General features: G+C 42.4%; 1 long non-coding RNA gene across 2 annotated transcripts in view; it reads right to left on the bottom strand.

Annotated features, from left to right (window-relative positions):
• The window catches only part of LOC121085860, a 17945-nt gene extending 2477 nt beyond the window's left edge, over window positions 1-15468 (bottom strand). For both annotated transcript variants that reach the window (XR_005827218.1, XR_005827217.1), the window contains exons 1-2: window positions 15117-15468; window positions 3897-3953 (exon numbers count right to left, since the gene is read on the bottom strand). This is a non-coding gene — a long non-coding RNA (uncharacterized LOC121085860). The remainder of the gene's footprint in view (window positions 1-3896; window positions 3954-15116) is intronic.
• Window positions 15469-18792: the final 3324 nt, after the last annotated feature.

Here is an 18792-nt window from a genome sequence, read left to right as displayed (position 1 = left end):
AATTGTAGTTCATATGCCTCATGCCCCAACTCCTTTTCAATGAGTTAATCCCTTGTTAGACTGTCTCTTACCTTTAGTCTCCCCTACACCTTTCTATGGATAGTTTTGTCATATCATGGAGGGTCACACAATTTGTATCCTGGAAGATATGGGAAACTCCATAAGAGGAACCCCATCCGCAAATGACAGGGGGAGTTTGTGGCTCTGAACAACTTCTGCCAAGCCTTGTGGCAAAGTTCTAAAGTTTGGGCAATTTTGTCATTTGATTAGAAGTCTCAGATATAATTTTCTCTGAGTTAAAGTCTAAAGCTTATCCTGCTGCAGACTATTAAGGCTCTGAATACGCCTCAATTTCATTTCCTCTTTAGAATAAGAGTAGCTGAAATTCTGAGGAGTTCCTCAGGATGAACCCCTTAAATAAACTATATAGGTGAATGATACAGAAACCATACTGCTGAAGTGTGGTATACCTGAAAGTTTTCAGCATTTCCTGTGAAAGTTATAGGTATGCGGGAAACCTCTAGGGCCATAGAAGTGACACCTTCCTCGTGAGCCCCCTGGAAGTGTGCTGTATTATGGCCTTTGTACCCCAAAGCACAATTTGCTGGATTACCACCAAATACTTTAAAAGTATTATTCTTTCCTGGGAAGCACAAGAGAAGTGCACTGCTTCGGATAGGGGTGCTAAGAGGAACATGGTAGGTGTTATTGTGGTTAGAAAGAACAGTGGAACTTTATAAACTTGCATTGTTCTTGGTTCTGGAAAATGGCAAGCCTGAAGTAAACTGGGATTGAGACAAAGAAGCTTGTTTACAGTAACTTGCTGTCTAACATCAGTTGTGGAGATTCTGGTGGACACAAAGACACTCTGATTTTCCTGTGTTGTAATCAAAACAGCATGGTGGCCTCAGTAAAATGCAGCTACTATATGATTTTGTTAGTGACAGATTTACATATCCCATACCTGTCTAAACCAGACTAACAGTTTGCTGTACCATTTTCAGTCCTCTAATGTTGTTTTAATTACCGAATTGTATGACTCTGCTCCCTCAATACTCTGTGTAGTTCTTAACTTGCTATTGGGTATCTCCCCAGCCTGCCTATACTATCTTTAGTTAAATAATGTTTTTTATGTACTCCCCAGACTTTCCCTGCTTTTCAGGCTTGTTTGCTGGCTCTTCTGAGCCTGATTCTGCTTTCCCCTTCGCATTCAGCTGGAATTCTCCCCTGGCTTCCCAGTATACTGGCCAGCAGAAAGCACGAACAAAAAGAACCAGTGGTGTAGGGTGGTAGGCAGACATGGTGTGGGCAGAACAGTCCCAAACAAGAAGACACCTCACAACAGTGGCCATGATTCTATGTGTAGGCCACAGAGGCTCAGCTGCCAGGGCATCAAGCCATCTGAGCCCACCAGCCTTTGTAGATGTTCTGTGGTGTCCCTGCTATTCCAGGCATGACGAAGGGGTGGAAGCATGTCTGGAGACTGGCTGCACTCTTGCACATCTCATTTTCTACCTGACAGAGCTGTACAGGCTCAGCAAAACCAGGCAACAGGGCTTAGCGTGGCCAGAGGCAGAGTGTCAGGCCTGTGGAGCTTCCCTGGCCTTGGCACCCAGAGCTTTAGGGGATGGTGTGGAAACACTGTTCCCCCTCAGTTCACCACTAAGAAACCTTCAGATATCCTTGGTGGAGACAGAAGCAGGCAACCTGCAAGAAACCAGAGTAAAACCACAATTCCAAGGCATATAGAAGACAACAAATAGGTCACTAAGAGTAGAGGTAGAACCAGTAATACTGGGTAGTAACTGGAGCTATTTCATCAGGAAATTGAGACCATCAGCATTAGCCTTCTGTCATCCACAGCAGCAGTCTGGGTTTCCAGCTTCGTCCAGGTAACACAAGTGGAGAACTGTCATGGGAGGTCAATGAGGAACAGGTCTTGTGAGAAGCTGTGGGGACACTGAGGGATAATTACAGGCCACAGACACAGAGCCAACATACATGTCTGACTGACAGTGCCAGCAGCTAAAAGAATCACTGCTTCTGGCAGCGTTTTCCTAAATGTAGCACTGCCTAGTGAGGACTCACAGATTTCCTCATCACCTGTTGGTAACCTTGGAAAAAATGGAGAGATGTACCTTGTGACTTTCAGATGCCTTCAAAAAAGAAAAGGAGAACATGTAGTCAGAATGTGTCTCTAGGAGAGATGTGTTCCAAGTTGCACAAGTACACACACTTTAGTGGGATTGACCCCAAGGAGTGGAAAAATGGACAGAGTCTATATACCATAAATAAGCACAACTTCTTCAAACATCCCTAAACACGAATAAGCAGGATCACTTAGATTGTACAGTGCCACCTAGTATTCAGCACTGCTTAACTCTTGGCTTTGTAGGAGAGTTTCCAGTTGCTCAAAACATTAATAAACTTTACTCACAGTGGCTGACATTTTCCATACCTCAGGCTAAGTGCTTGCGGAATACTGCAGCCAAGATGTGGCTCAGTTATTTCTAAGTATTAGGCGGTCGTGCTTATAGCTTCAGAATTGCCCAGCTTCATCCTTTGCATTGTGGCCAAAATGGTTGATGAATTTCAGACACATGTGTTTGTCCATCAGCTTGAGACTTGGATATGTGCTTTTGCCATCTCGAATGTGATATTGATATAACACTTGGTATTATGTGGCAGTTTAAAGGGTTTCTTTGGCTTGAGTTTGAGAGTGACAAAGTCATTAATATTCTGTGAAGGCCACACCAAGTTAGTCACAGGCCGACACCTCATCAAAAATTTTGTTGATGCAACACTAAAGAGAAATGCCTAAACACAGATTAAGGATTTTTTTATATACTGCCGTATTTATAGTCTTGTATTTCTTTGTTTTGAAAGCCAAATTGAATCATTGGCTCTGTTCAAATAGTTGTAGAAGGGAAAAAATATTGGCATAAATTTGAAAAGTCCTATAAATCATTGAAGATAGCTCTTTTATGCAGTAAAAATGTTTTGTGAAAGACCAGTAACTGAAAGGTTAAATTTGTTATAAGCATGTTGCAGTTTTCAAGGAACAACTATTAAACCCCAGGAAAATCAGACTTAAGGCTAAACTTAAAAGGAACTTGAGACAGATGATAGGCCATGACTTCAAGGAATAAGAGCAAGTAAGATTTATTGGGCCAAATACATCTGATTCAAACCTAGGGCAAGCCAATGGAGTTTTTAAAGTTAGTGATAAGAAACTAAGCTAGATAGATAAGAGACTCTGACTTTTGTTTTTCTCAGGTTGTTCAAATAGACCGGCTTAAGGTGGCTTGGATATCTTAATCAGTAGCTTTGATCACTGTAGAAATTTGGATTCATTTTTTCCTTTATTTTTCTGTCCATTTAAAAATATGGCTTTTGTCTTTCTTGATCATAAGCTGGTCACAGCTTCATTTTATCCATTTTTAGGTATTTTTTTTCTTTATTTACTTTTCCCAATTTTCTTCCTTCCATTTTAAAATACCCTTTTATTATTATCTTTCTCGGCTGTGAATATGATGCACAAAAGCAGGAGCAATATTCAGGGATTGTCCAGTCCTTTGTGTAGAAACACTCACTTCCAGATCCTTTCCATTCTGGAGACCCATACAGTTGTCCAATTCCAGCAAAAAGTCCCATGGAAGTCATCCACACTTTTTGAGGTTCAAATCCATAGTCTGAGGTATTAATGAATACGTGAATGCAGATTGACCAAAGGCAAGAGAAATTTTTGCTTACTGAGAGGCCATCTGAAGAGTACCACTGAATCTTTTATAACATTTTTGCCATGATTTTCTTTCTTTTTCAAGAGTCTGAAGACAAATGCAGGCAAAAAGGAAAAAAAAAAAAAAAAGAAAAAGTGGGGAATAATGTATACATACCAACTTAACTTCACTTGAAGCATATCTGAACAGCTGTCTCCCACATGAAGTGTTATTCTTCTCAGTGATTGCCAAAAAGAGAAAGAAAAGCCAGTGGTATTAATATATATAGCATTCTAGATTTCCCTGGCACTATAGCAGAAGAAAAAAATAATGAAGTGGTGCAAAAAAAGAAAAAAATGTTACCCCAAAGCAGATTGGTTGCTTGCGAATAGAAGTATCAGCAATTTTTCCTGACATAGTCACTTTGAAGAGTACAGAAGTAAAAACAGTGAAACACAGGACAAGAAAGATCAAAATGTGTCTATGTCCCCCAGATCTTCCTTTATCAACAACCACAGGATATGAATCACAGGCACCAGGGCCACCAAGCCCTAACAGCTGATCTCTGCTCTGCTCTCCTGGGTAAGGAGACACTCTCTTCAACTTTCTCTGTCAACACATCACAGGGGAAAGGAAAGCCATGCAAAAATCAAGTCAGAGCTTTCTCAGTGAAAAAACTTTTTTACAAAAAGTAAATGTTTTCCTTTGAATTATTACATTCTGAGTGATTTCGATGTTGCAGCTGAAGGCCAGTAGTTTGCAAGTGCGAATACTTGAGGGAAGGAATAGGAGGAGAGAGATTGTCTTCATTTTTGCCAGCATGCAAATATTGTTTTCTGCTGGCTGCAGTCATCCTGATGGACTTGGACTTGGTAAAGGCCCCACTGCTTCATGACATGAATAAGATTTTGGAGTCCATAATGTAAATGCTTTCTTATATTCAACACAAGCAAGGCACAAGAGCAAACAGTCTCATTTACTGTCAAGCTGATGTTTAAAATAGCCATTAGACGTGCATCTACCCAAAGCTCCATGCCCCGAAAGGTCCATGTGTTAGTGTCTACCACCCAGGTCCTTCTACTGAAAAAGCTGAGAACATACGTAAGTCTCCCTGGATTCACCAGCTGTAATGCTTTTGACACAGTTCTTCATCATTCCATCCTCTTCTGCCTATTTGTTTTTTCCGTTGTATGGCTGTATCATCTAATTCTGCAAATACACAGAACTAGCTACATTCTGTGATTAAAACCAGCAATACTTTCTCTTGCAGTAAGTAAGGTTAATCATGCTCAGAAATGGGCTCTTAATGCAACATCCCAAGTATCTTCCTAGAAAATGTCCTATGGGCCCTAATTATCTCTCTCCAAATAAAAAGGATTGAATCCAGAGTTTTATATATCTGCTTAGTTTTCAACTGGATTTTGCTGGTGGTTTAAAAAAGCATTCTCATTAGCATCTGTCAGCTGCCCAGACTTATTATTTCATTGCTATGTGTTGATTTGACTTTATTAAGACCTACAAGCCTTGATCCTGCCTGAAAGATGGACTCCAGAGTGGATCTGCGGCAGCAGTTACAGTCATCTGAACAGGCTACATTAATGCCCACAGTCGTGTGAAGTCTGCTGCCCTGCTATGCAGAAGGTTTTCACCTGCAGATTTTTTTCTTTCTTCTATCAACTGAGTCCACAGCTTTTGACTGTTAGAGCACAGTGCCAAAACATTCCCTTTTCTCTAGCTTTTGGTGGAAGCTGCTCATTTCTTTCTTTAGCTTAAAAGGAAGAACAGATTCCCGGAACCTGGAAGAGCAGATTAGGATGTCTAACAATAAGACAGATCAACCAAACAAGCAGCATATTTATGTCTTTCCCTGTCCTCTTCTCTCTTCCCCCTCAACCCCTTCCTCCTTTTCTCCCAAGTGAGAAATGCTGATATCCTGCATAATGTGGGAACAGTTCGGTATGCTCCTTGTCCAGAGCTGATGATTGGTTTAGACTATGGTATAATTGCTTCTGGAGCTGCTCTCAGCACAATGGCTGCAGCTTTGCAGGCATTGTTGTGGGAGAACGAGGAGAAAATATTCCTGTGGCAGCCCACCTTCTCTTTTCAGCTTAGAGAGGAAATTCACAAATATTTTTTGGTCATGGTTTTATAATTCTTAAATTAGGTTCTAAATGATTGCTCGTGGGAAAGGGTGACGAACTACTGAGTGAAAGATCTACACTTGGGCATTCCAGGTGATTGTGCAATGGAAAAGCTTGCAGAGTGTAAGAGCTTTCCTCTCAAATTCTTATAAAACTTCATCAACCCAAACAGTATCAGAGTGCCTTCCATGGACATTAAACGATGTAACCAATCTCTAGTTTATTCAGTTCTTTCTTTTCCAATATTTCTCCCCTCCTTGCTTTCTCCGCTCCAGAGGGAGCCTTTCATTTTCCATCCAGATTCTGTCAAACATTGTTAGGATGCTTTTCAGTCCAGCTCTTGTCTCCCAAAACTTTGGGGTCTCCTCATATTCTGAAGAAGGAAGATCATCCCAGACTGCCCCCAGCTGACAGAGGCTTGAGACAGAGCTGAGGGGTACCCGGAATGGTGCGACCCAAAGGAGCATGCAGGGCAAAACATGCTCCAACAAAGCTGTTGGGCAACCAGAGATACCTGACCCTGGGGACAGTCTGAAGCCTTGCCTTGCCTGCAGCACACTCGGAGCTGACTGTAGCTGCAAAGAGACTAAGTCTTCACCAGCAGTCAGGCAGCACAGGGTCCAGACCATGTCTTGTGCCAAGGTGGGGCTAAAGAGGTAAATGCTGTTTCCTCACAAGAAGTAAAAGCAGCTCCCTATCATCTACAAAGGGTTAGCTACAATTTAACAACATATCTTTCCCTGAGTGACAAGTACCCACCAGGACTGATGAGCTAATTCCAGCCTGAGAAGAATTAGCATCCATGTACTTAAGAAAGAACTGCTGAAGCAACAACCTGCTCTGCCACTTGGCCTGGGACAATGAGACATCAATAATCTCGTATTTTAAGTCCTTTCACCTAGCAATGTTTGCAAGCACTGTCCATTAGCCCTCCTCCAACCCCCCAGTGCCACCTCTAGAAATGATGAAGTAAAATTCAGTTTGAGATTACACTTATTCCTGCATCCAAATCCATCACATATTATAGCCTCTCATGTTAGCACAAACATCCTTTAGAATGAAACTTTCCTATTACCATTTCCATTACAGAATCATTTCATCTGTAATAATTTTCCATCAGAGGCTGGAGAGGAGTCTGCTGCAGCTTTACCTGCTGTTCATACCAGGCACGATTGAGAGATACCATTTTTCTTTGTGTTTGAAACCAACAGGAGGAGGAAAAGGGTCTATAAATACAGACAATCAAGAGTATTTTACATCTAGCGATACACTGTGAAGCCCACCTGTAACAAAATAGAGGAGCAGAAGGGGTTGGGGGGGGGGGGGGGGGGGGGGGGACGACACCACAAGATTTAGGAAAAATCAGAGCAGAATTAATCCTTCAGGCTGAACCGCCTCTGCGGAGCAGAGCCGTACAGTCCTGCCGACTCGAAGGGCCATTATTCAAGGGTTAAATGTCACTCAAATCAACCTCATTATGAACTGAGGGATGAGGAGGGGCTCGGGGGAGACACTGCTTTCTTATGCATTTCCAATTGAGCCGCTCTGGCCTGGAGATGACCCGCCGCACAATTTTTAAATTATCTCTGTGCGCGCTCTGCTTGTTTTGGAAATGCTCTAAATAAAAATAATGGACTGTCTTTTAATAAGTCTCATTGTGAAGATTCCACATATCAAACAACGCAGCGCAGCTTGGAGGCAAGCGACGGGCATGTGTGATCTAGCTGGAAGAGAGACAAATGGTGATGGGAGCAACTCCATCTAGGGACCGCTGACAAGAAAATGGCATTCGCAAACTGACACATCTGTCAGGGTGGAGAATATTGGCACCTGTCACGCAATTTCAGTCATGACTTTTAATAAAGCTGCTTTCCCTTAGGTAAAATTGGAACTTGACTGTAATATTAGCTGCAAGCACGTCTTGTTTTCCCCTTCAGAGTTCTTTTGTACGTGAGACGTTTCAAATGAATCTTAAAGCTGAAGTAATGATGTTTACTACTTCTTTCCTCCCCCCGCCCCCCCTTCCCTTTCCAAGTCTGGATTTGAAAGAGATGTTGTGCTGAGGGTTGTTTTTTTTGCTTTGCAAAATGCCTCCCTTTCATCTACCAATACCAAATTTTTTTGTATGTGAGTGTGCGTGCGCGCCTGTGTGTGTAGCGCTTTTTCTCTATCACTCCTTTTTTTTTCCCCCCTTTCCTCCTCCTTTTCAGCTGGGCTGTTGTTTGAGTGAATTTAGCCTGGGGAAGCATGTATATCATAAAAACTGGGTTGGGATTTGTTGGCTGTCAGTCAATAAATCAGTCAGAGTTTAATTACCAGGCATGTGATGGGAAGCGGTGACAGGCACCAGGTCTGTTGGATAGCATTTCTTATGGGGCAGCCGCTACTAAAAACAAAAAGTTAGAGAGTATGTGTGCGTGAGTAGACGCCGGATGGGAAGGAGGGGGAGAGGTGGAGGGGAGGAGGGGGAGAATTGAAAAAGAAGGAAGGGGGAAAGGAAAAGTTGAGGAGTCCTGCAGCTGGAATCTACTCTTACAAGGGGGGTGGTGGTGGGGGGAAGTTTTGCGTTCTTAAAACAAAGACTATGGGCATCTGTTTCAGGACAAAAATATAAGGTTTTTAACTGAAGCATTCCCATGTTTTGTTTGAAATATGTCAGCATGTTCCGAGTGTCGCCTGACGCCTGTATTAACTTATGCTGCCCCTTTGTTTAACACTTGCAAACATTTTATCAGAAATACTTTTTTAAAAGGAAAGAAAATAACTACAGTTGAGAGAACACATCGGGGAGATGGGGCTGGAAGGAGCCGGAGAACTATTGTATTACAAAATGACATAATGTGTTAAAGGACCTTGCACAAAGTGAGAGTAAAGTTTTTTAATAAAATATGAAGGTTATATAACATTCCCAATGAGGAAATCAATAACCTTCCTTTTTTTTTTTTTCCCCCTTTTTCCCCTCCTCCTTTCCCCTTTTTGGAGGTTTTCCAGGATGTCTGACCATGGAAATCATGTACAGTTGTGTTGGGTTTTTTTCAAAGGCAATTCATACTTGACATGGTTTTTATTTTTGACTAGTGATGAGAGATGTCATCTTCTTCCTGTCATATGCCATGAAGCATTATGTGGAGATACCGCAGGATGTTTTGACTGAAAAGATGCTCTATTTTCTTTTAAGTATTCTCCTGTGGTGTGTCTCAGTGTGTGTTTCAGAAATCTTTTGTCCACTTTAAGGCATTATGGGTAATGGACACAAAAGTCTCTGGCTTGAGGTAGTGGAGCTGCTCCTCTCCTGGCAAAACATTTGTCTGTGAACACAAGGGAGCACAAGGGATATGTGAGAAGAGGAGGAAAATGTTCGACAGAAGAAGAGCTAGTTACAAGTGGACTTCAGCTGGTGAAAATTTAGCTGAAAAAATATAATGGTTCAAATTTCATAGAAAAGTCTCCACACCAAAAAATGTCAGATTGAACAGGGAGCTTTGCATTATTTAGACATCTAATTTAAACAATGCCTTTATTTAAAAACAAGAAAAAATACCAATCTGTTTTGCTCAGTTAGATGGACTCCCAAGCCGACAGCCTGTTTATCTCCTGTCAGGTTGCTCCACAGTTGCCATTTGTGACTTTGTCTATGTGACTCTGGATGCCTAGCAAGATCTCCCGGAGTTCACCTGCAGGACCTCTTCCCATCTATACTTTAAATTGCTCCTGCCATGTCCAGCTGACTGTATGTAAACTTCCTATCATTTCCCCCTACCATCTGTCAACTTTTGTCACTGCTTTTAGATGGTAAACTCCTTGGAGCAGAAATCTTCCTTCCTGAATGGCTGGCAAGTGCCTAGCGTACAGTGGGGACTACTATAAATGTGTAACGGTAACTCTAGATCTTACATTGTGTACATATTCAAACCATATGGGATGCAATATCCAGACCTGGGTTGCGGAAGCCATCTCTCAATTGCATTCACAGAGGGCTGGAAGAGGGAGAGGTTGGAGGGAAAGAAAATAAATTGCAGGTGGGTGTGGATACAGTCACATGAAGATTTCCATTCAATTAGAACTTTTGTGAATATTCCCCCTTTAATGAGCTTTCCTCCTCCTTTCCTTACATTTCCTCTGATTGTGGTCTGAGATTTTGCAGCAGAGAAAAGCAGTTTTGAAATTCATGCCTTATTTCTACTCACATGAACCACCAGCAGACTGCGTTAATCAGTCTGAAAAGGCCTCAGTCTTAAGTGTCTTGTGGATCTAAAGAAAAATAAATATACTTATTTAAACCTCTTCCTTGGAGGTGCTTGCTCCATTCCCTAATGCTGCCCCAGCTATTCTGTAAGTCCCAGATCAGACTTTCTTGCAGGCTACTGGAAAGTCCCATGGTGTCCTTCCAGGGTTAGTTTGTCTAGCATCAATAAAATTTGTGTAAAAAGCACAATGGTTAAACACTTGTTAAACAGACTCCACAGTGGCAGCAGCACCTTGTGGCTGGTAGGAATTCAGCCGGGCCCTGCATGGCATCCCACCAACTCCTGCCATCGGGGCTCCTCGGCTGCCCCAGATAGCGTGCAATTTCATTATGCCAAATTTTCCCAGCATGGGATAGCCTCCCTAAATCTCAGTGCCATGTCCAGGTCTAAAGGAAAAGAGTCAGAAGGACACCAGTGCCCAATGGCACGTAAGCCTGGCTGCCCACCATGCCAAATACTCCCCAGCAGCAGTGCAAGAGATCCACTTGATGCTAGTGGTGGCTGGGAAACAGGAAATCGGGGAAACAATGCCACCACTGCTTTAATCTCCTGCTACACACTAAAGCTACATGGAAACCCATTGAGGCTGAAGCCTTAAGTCTTGCCTTAATGCAGAAATAATAATGGGACACAGAGCAGATTGTGTCTGAAGTTGTAAGTCAGAATCCTCCCCCCGAATGAGTCACTCTGGCTGTTAATGCAATGTAGGAATGTCAAATTATTGTAATCTTTGTCAGAGGTCAACCTAAATTAGAACAGCAGCTCAACAGACATAGGATAAATACCACTTAATAATATAGGAAAGCTGCATTTTTTGCTGCTGATAATTAACTTTACTCTCTAAACACTTGCCTCTGCCCTGCTGCTTTCCTCCTTGGGTGAGCACAAGTGCTGGGCTTTCCAGCATGGGGTATGGCTTCATTGCAGACCCACGTGGAAGCACTGGTAACATCTATACAGGCTTCTCAGGATCAGTGCCACTACTTTTGGTTCATGAGGTTTTACACCTCCCATTTCAGCTTTGAATTTTGGAATAAAATCCTTTCAATACAATTGCCTTTTTACTAGCTTTAAATCACAAACAGGATTTTTCCTGGATTTCCACAGAAAAATCTGAATGCCCAAAACTACTCAAATTCTGTTCACCAGAAAATCACCCATGCCTCCAAACGCCTTACAATGTTTACTCATGCAAAGTAACTCCTTAGCTGCCCAGATCTATTAGAGCTAAGTCTGTGGAGCAAACTGTTAGTTTGTCACAAGTAGTGGGAAGGTTTGGGTGTAGTAATCCTGCCCAAGTCTGCCTCTGTGAGACCAAAGAAACTTGCCAAAAGTGGAAGTGAACAAGACAGAAACTCAGAAGCAGGTAAACTTTCCCTGTTGCCCCATTTAGCTGCAAATGTTGTTCTCTGCTCTTCTCGATAGCCTGAGGAAAGTGCACTCCTGGCCTGCTTTTTTCCACTTTCCTTTGATACCTATGTCTGATACACCCTGTGTATGGGGCAAAGGCTTCCCTAAAACAGCTTCACCCTCCAGGTATATCTTGCAAGATCTGTGAGCCAAAGGACCTGACCCCTGAACTGAAGTACTGGTGCTGAGAGAGTAGAATGAGGGGCCCCAGGTCCCACCTCCCAGATTTCCCTATAACCAAGTACATTAATTGATATTTATTTAGGGAAGTGTGTGATGGCCTCTAGTGGTGCACACTGTCTGTAAACACAGAAACATCACAGCTTTTCTTCTCTGCTTTTTGAGTGGCAGTGGAAGAAAAGTGTTCTGGATGTACTGACACCGGTATATTGTTGCCATATGAGTAACAAGACAGCCCAGTGACAGACGGGCCTGCTCCATTTATAGCACTCTCCTTCTCCTCTCCTCCATGCTCCGAGGAGGACGGTGCACATCACATGCTGGGAGCAAGTGCAGAAATTGATATTTAGCAATGACACATTATGTACTACAGATTTCCTGTGAATGCACCACCGTGTTCCTGTGTCCAGCATCAGGGAATGACAACAGACAGACTTCATCATGGTTTTCTTTTCCTGTTACCCACCAGGCACACACCATGCTCAGAAACAAAAATCTTGATTTGGTTCTTTTCTGTTGTGGGGTTTTCCCCTCGCTTTATCACGATATACTGATCACACCATCACATCAAGACTGTGACAGAAGTACCGAGACTATAGGACATTTCCTCCTAGCAATGATGTAGACTGAACCTCCACAGCATAAACACACTGAGGCTTCTTGCTGTGAGTGCAGCCTCTGCCATTACTATGGTGAACGTGGTGAACGTGATAGCCATTAACTAATTGTCATCAGAAAAAATATAGCACTCTCTCCCTACTCCACTGCACACCAAGACACATACCATATAAACATCATAAAGGACACTGTGAGAGAGAAAAAACACACTAGAGGCCATACTAAACCACATATAACCCTGATTTGAGAAGAGACTGTTATTCAAAGCAGTGAAAGCTTTCATATACTGCATGGCCAGAGAGTCGGATGTTTTCTCAACAGTTTCGTAAGCAATAATACATAGATAAAGAGGCTGGAATCTGCCATCCCCCTTATAACATATGCATGTCTATTTATGAAGACACTTAAGCATGGATTTAGTAAGTCCAAGACAAAGCTCTAGAGGCGGCTGTCTCTTTAAATCCGTCTCCTACCAAGTGAAATTTGTGGCCCTGATGAATGGCAGAGCAGAGTCATCCATAAAAGGGCAGAGGAAAATCACACTCATTTGCATACAGTAATTATTCTCTGAATCAGGCCACCTTTATGGCTGCCAGAAAATCTACTGTCAGCATTGCTCTATAGATCATGTTGGAAAAGCTAGCAGCTGAGGAGCAGGGTGGTGGCTTGGGACCCGCTGGCTGGCACCCTGGCCCCGGCCACCCTGGCTACTGGGGCAGGCTGTGCTTTGCCTCGCTCCCCCCGAGGTGCCTATAGGTCCATCTTTTGGGTCACGTCCTGGGCATCTTCAGCAACATAACAGGAGGGTGAATGTTTGCACCCAGATAATACTGAGGCAGTAGGAGCCATACAGGGTGGTTGGGGAAGTTCCCAGATGGACTCTGATAGACTGGATACTGTTTTCACCTTTTCTCCCTCCCACATGACATCTTCTTTTTTTAAAAAAAAAGGAGTAACATCGTACAGGCATGGTAGCATAACACTACCTTATCGGTATGCTGCCTGTGCTTACGCTCCCATTTGGCTTTATGTCAGTGAGCACCAGTGGATTAAAAAAAAAGCAATAGCTGACTGGAATTTCAGCCTGCTGGCAGGAGAAGTAACGGGGGTAAAGGCACAGCCAGGGACTGCACAGGCAAACCCCAACAGGAACCCTGAATCAGCAAACAAGTAAAGATCAATGGGGCCAGATTTTCATCACAGCACAAATGAACCTCAAGCCAATCTGGAAATCCTCTCACATCTTCTTCTGCTGTGGTCCAGCATGATGCCCACAACACACAGTGTGCAAATAGAGCTTATTCGGATACCCTTGTGTAGGTTTAGGAGCAGCACCTTCCCATCCATGTATGTCTTTCTATTTGCAATTCTACCAAGGAACTGAAGACTGTTAGAAGCTCCATAGCAAGTACGTCCTTGGCATGAATCCAGTTGTGATCACACTTCTTGTGATACCAAAACCTGACATGCAGAAAACACTCACTCCCCGTAATGAATCGCAAAGATGAGAGCAGTTTGGAGCTGGAAGTGATACTAGCAGCTTTGATGCCAGCGCTGCAATTTGCCACACTCCGGAGCAGGGCTCCCTGCTACCACCCAGCACAAGCATTCTCCACTACTGAGGCAACTGGGAACAGAAGAACAACTGTCCTCATTTTGCAGGACCTGTTCACTGGCTCAGGTGCGTTTACACAGCAGTTTGAGCATAGACCCAAACTCACAATCAAATCTAAATTCACGTCTCCTGTTCAGGGTGGTTGCAAGTGACCTTAAGGCGACAGTGTGGAGATGGGCTTCCCATGAGGGTGGATGCAAGGACTTCCCACAGAGCCATTATTGTAGATGCCACACACCCCAAGGCATCATCAGTTAGCCAGTGTTTCATAGAATACAGAGTCCTTCCTTGAAGGGATGTAATTTTGTGAGCCACAAGGAAAGCAACAACGTGAGACTGAATTAACAATCTAAGAGTCATGCACGCAAACACAGCAGCCTGTATCTTCTGTTCTGTCCTAGAAGGTCTAGGCCTAGAGGCAAAAGGTCTGAGGAATAAGTGATGGCTTCCCAAACACCGCAGAAGAGTTGCTTGCATGTTACGTTAATGGTAAGTTTTGCTCATTATTATCAGTCAGTACTGCAAACACTTGGTATGAGAAAATGGAGTAAGAATTACACTAAAAGGGTACTTTTTTTCAGGGGGTGAAAAGTGTTTTAAAACGTGACCTGAACAAATCTGATCCCAATTCTGCTATAGACAGAGAATTAGCTCATCTAAACTCTGTCTGACCCCACTGATCATCTTTTTTACTTGCTTGGTTACAAGGATCCTGAAGTTACAATTTTTCTCTACACTCCCACCTTGATTAAGAGACAAACTCAGTACCCTTGATCGCAGTTTACTTTGTGATCTAACCAAACACTTTGGACTCACAAACAGCCACAAACAGCCAAAAAAGCATTCTTCCACCATGTTTTAGTTAGGCCAAAATGGAAACTTCATGATACCACACAATGGCTTTTCAGTGTTTCTGGCAGGTAGTTTCAGCATTATCCTACCATCCAGTCATGGGGTTACTGAGGCGCTGCTTAAGTAAGGATATTTTTTAACCAACCAGGGCTACTGAGCTTTTATGCATTGTGTTAGCAAACAGTGTTTTATGCCTGAGATCTATAGCAAAAGTTTCAGACAAAGCAGGACCTAGTTTTTTCCCAGTAAGTTAGAGGTGATAGAAAGCCACTTTGAATTAGTATTTACTGTGCTCAGGTATGTAAAAATTGGCATTAAAATGTCTGCAACCTACCATGGCTTCGTGAATCTTCACTGGCCTATTTAGAACAGAGTGTACTTCACAGTCCTGTTTCCAGAGCTGACATCTGTCCGCAAGTCCACAGTCACCATCAGTACTAATTTGTTCCTTTTCCCCTTGTCTGACTCCTCAGGAAGGGAGTAAAGCATGCCAGAGGGAGAGACCTTGTCCAAAGCAAATTTCTGCTGACCAGAACACGTCCTGCCATGTGCATAAGATAGGCTTTTCCTTCCATAAGACTGGCAATAGGGTATTTTGCAAACTCTAAATTAACTTCAATAAGAAGCAGCAAAAAGAAAAGAAAAAAAGAGAGAGAAAAGGGAAGTCAGCATTGCTGAACAGTGATACTTTGCCTTGCCTAAAGCTCTGTCAAAATACCTGACCCCTGACAGATCTAAAGTCAAGTCATTTAAATGATGTAAGGGTTATAAATTTTTTTTAAGCAAGTGGCACCAGCTCATGGCTTTGCTGTTTATTAGAGGACGAAGCTGCCAATATTGGCTTGCTCAGATGAGCACTTATAAAACCACACCGATATATGTGTTTGCATTCCTCTTCGGGTAAAAATTTGTCAGGGAAGAAAGGCATTAAACCTGTCACCTCAGATAAAGATCAGATGTTTGATTTCAAACAGAAGAAAGCAAACACTCCACTATAGGCTGTGTTAACCCCTTGAGTCCCTCATGGAAACTGTGGGATGGGATGAGCAGCCAGTGCTGCTTGTGACGCTCTATGCTGCCTCACAGCTGCTGACTTTCCTTGGGGAATGTGATGGTTACATGCTAGTTCTTTCCCTCTTCACCTTCTCTCCAGGATTTGCAAAGCAGAGTGCATCGCCTGCCTGCAGGAAGTGGTGCTGTTCAAAACAGAAACTAGGATAGGTATTTGTTTATGGTCCTAGTGCCAGTGCTGGGTGTACCTTTTTTTAAAATGTACTTTCAGGGTGTCTGAAGGGGAAGCAGTGCTTGGATCATCTCCACTAAAGTGAGAGACTTACAGTATTTTAGAGATCTCTCTGTTATTTCTCTGACAACAAGAAGCTATATATGTATGTTGTTTGTACCCTTTTCCCCCTTAGCCATATGTCCACACTACAGCTGTTGAAAAAGTCCACTGGAATGACACTACATCCTGAATTAAGAGTCTGTGGCAAACCTACCTATTTTAATACCTGAAAGCAAGCTGCAACCTTCCCATAGCTGATTGGCTTAGGTGAAGTGAATAAACTTTACTGAAGAAAAAGGAGATAAGAATAAATAGCAGAAATCAACCTCTTGTTTCTAAACACCTTCATGCATAAGTCAGGGGTTAAATCATACAAAAGAGGGGTGTAATAAGAAGCGCTAATAAATATTTTCATCTGGAAAATCCAATCTGTGCAAGACTGGGAACGTAACTATGAGGCAAACTTTTATGGTCTCCAGTTCAAGGCAGATTGTGTGGAACATTTGGAAGCATGTGAGATCATGCCACACAAGTGTTTGCTATATTAATCAAACAGCACAATAGTTGCCTGGATACCCACATCATTTCATCAGCTGTGGTGGCCTGTTACCAGTTTTCAGAAAATGAAATGTGACCCCTGAGGACTGTAATTGGGTGAGTATAGTAATTTAGGAACATTCAGGGGATCTGGAAAATCTGTCCAGCCAATTCGCTTACAGGCAGCCGTGGCAGAAGGGTATTTCAGCACCGAAGAATCACGCACAGTGCCTGTTAGCAGCGCTGATACCCCGTATCTTCGCTTTGCCTGTTTGCTGCTCGGTGCCAGTTACGATGAACTCCAGAGTCCTAATGAGCCTAGAGATAATTTTGTTTAACGAAGGATTAAGTCTGTGCCTTAGAATACTGGAAAAAAGGAGTGAAAAAAAAATTAAAGCCAGTTCTCTACTGGTAGAAGCTATGGTGCATTTGCAATATAAACTGCTGTATCCTCTTTACACAGAACATTTGTTGTGATACAACTTGAAACATAAAGGGCAGTGATCTCATATTTTAGCACAGGAGGCAAAAGCCCTTCGGGATTCATCCAAGCTTGTGGCATTTAGTTTAACCCACTGTAACCTGATGCAGTTTTGAGGCAGGTAAACTGTGTGTGTGTTTTAATTACATCTGGGCTATGTAACCAGTCCAAAGTTCGGGTCAATAGAGTGATGAATTCTCTAGCCACACAATCTTTAATACCGGCTGGGCTGGTTATTAATTTTATTTATTTCTACTGTAAAAGACCTAAATAATTTGTAGCTTTGATTGTTTGCTTTTTAAAAGCTTAGAAATGTTCACACACTTTAATAAATTCATTTTCTTGGGATAATAAACTTATTGTGTGTTGTTTTCATAATTTATACAAGATGCAATTGTTTACAAATCTCTATTTATTCTATTTCTAAGAGGTTATCAGGTTTCCTTTTTCTGTGGCAGCAGATTGCATTAGATGCATGACACAGGAATACTAAAGGGCAAAAGACAACCATATGCTCTATCATAGGCTGTTTTTTAATCCATGAAACACCAAATCATCAGCTTAATCCTTCCAGACTACTCAAGAGTGGTCTGTTATAACCCTGGAACTGGGATGGAGGACAAAAGAAGGCACAGAGCCAGAACTTCTGCTAATGTAAATCAGTGCACTTCCACTGACTTCACTGATAACATCTTTGACACCAGCTAAGATTATACCCCAGACTGTTCAGCTCAGTGGTGTCAAAAGAAAAGGTGGGCTTCTCAGAGCCTGTTTTCCAGGTCAAACACTGATAGCACATTATTCAGGGGTAAAACAAATGGTCTGAACTGTTCTGAACACTGCTAGATGTATATTGTTGTAAATAAGGTTATAAAAATTTAATATGCTTTCTTTGGAAACTTCCTCTAAGGTCTTTTCTAAACTCTTTCAGGCACCCTTTGTATTGTATGAAGACAGCAAAGGTGGCTATATTCCATCAATTTTGATCAGTGCTCATCTAAGAAGCTTGCCTCAAGATGGTTTTGGACTGCTACTGCTCAGATTGTTAGGAGGCTTTTCAATTGTTCCTTTGAGTGTTGCCACTCAGCTGGCAAATGCTCCAACAAGCATGGCTGGACATTTTAATCCTGCTGCCAAAAATTACATCCTTCTATGATAATTCTAGCTGCAGTTGACGTCCTATTGCCATTTCCTTGGCAAGTTATCCAGGAAATTTGCAGTTGGTTATCTTAAGGGTAGCCACCTCCTCTGAAGTTTTCATCAATCATTGCAGATGTTCATTTGTGCTTCTGCAATGCATGGTACCAGTCCCAAGAAGCCATCCTATCACACATGCTAGCATTTCAAACCAACTTAGGCTGATTCAGTGGGGAGGCTGTGTCTAGGAATGTTTCAAAAGAGTCAGCATCAGGCTGCAGAGACACTGCAAGTGTAACTTTTCACTTTGAAAAGTGGCTTCATCTCACTCAGGGCTCACCGATAGCATTTGAGTGGGAATTAAGCAGTACAATGATACTGTACATGATTAGCAGTGTGGCTGTGGAATGAGAACAGTTATGTATCAGACGAATCTAAGATGACAAATTTGTGTGTAAAACAAGCGGCTCTTGTCAAAAGAAAGACATTCATGAAGAACTGTCCATCTGATGACAGGTTGCCTAGCCTATCCATGACAGCTAACACAACTTTAAATAGTCTGTGATGATG

This window comes from Falco naumanni, chromosome 3 (assembly GCF_017639655.2).
Source record: "Falco naumanni isolate bFalNau1 chromosome 3, bFalNau1.pat, whole genome shotgun sequence".
Classification (NCBI taxonomy): Eukaryota; Metazoa; Chordata; class Aves; order Falconiformes; family Falconidae; genus Falco; species Falco naumanni.
This window is presented reverse-complemented; position numbering and strand designations above follow the sequence as displayed.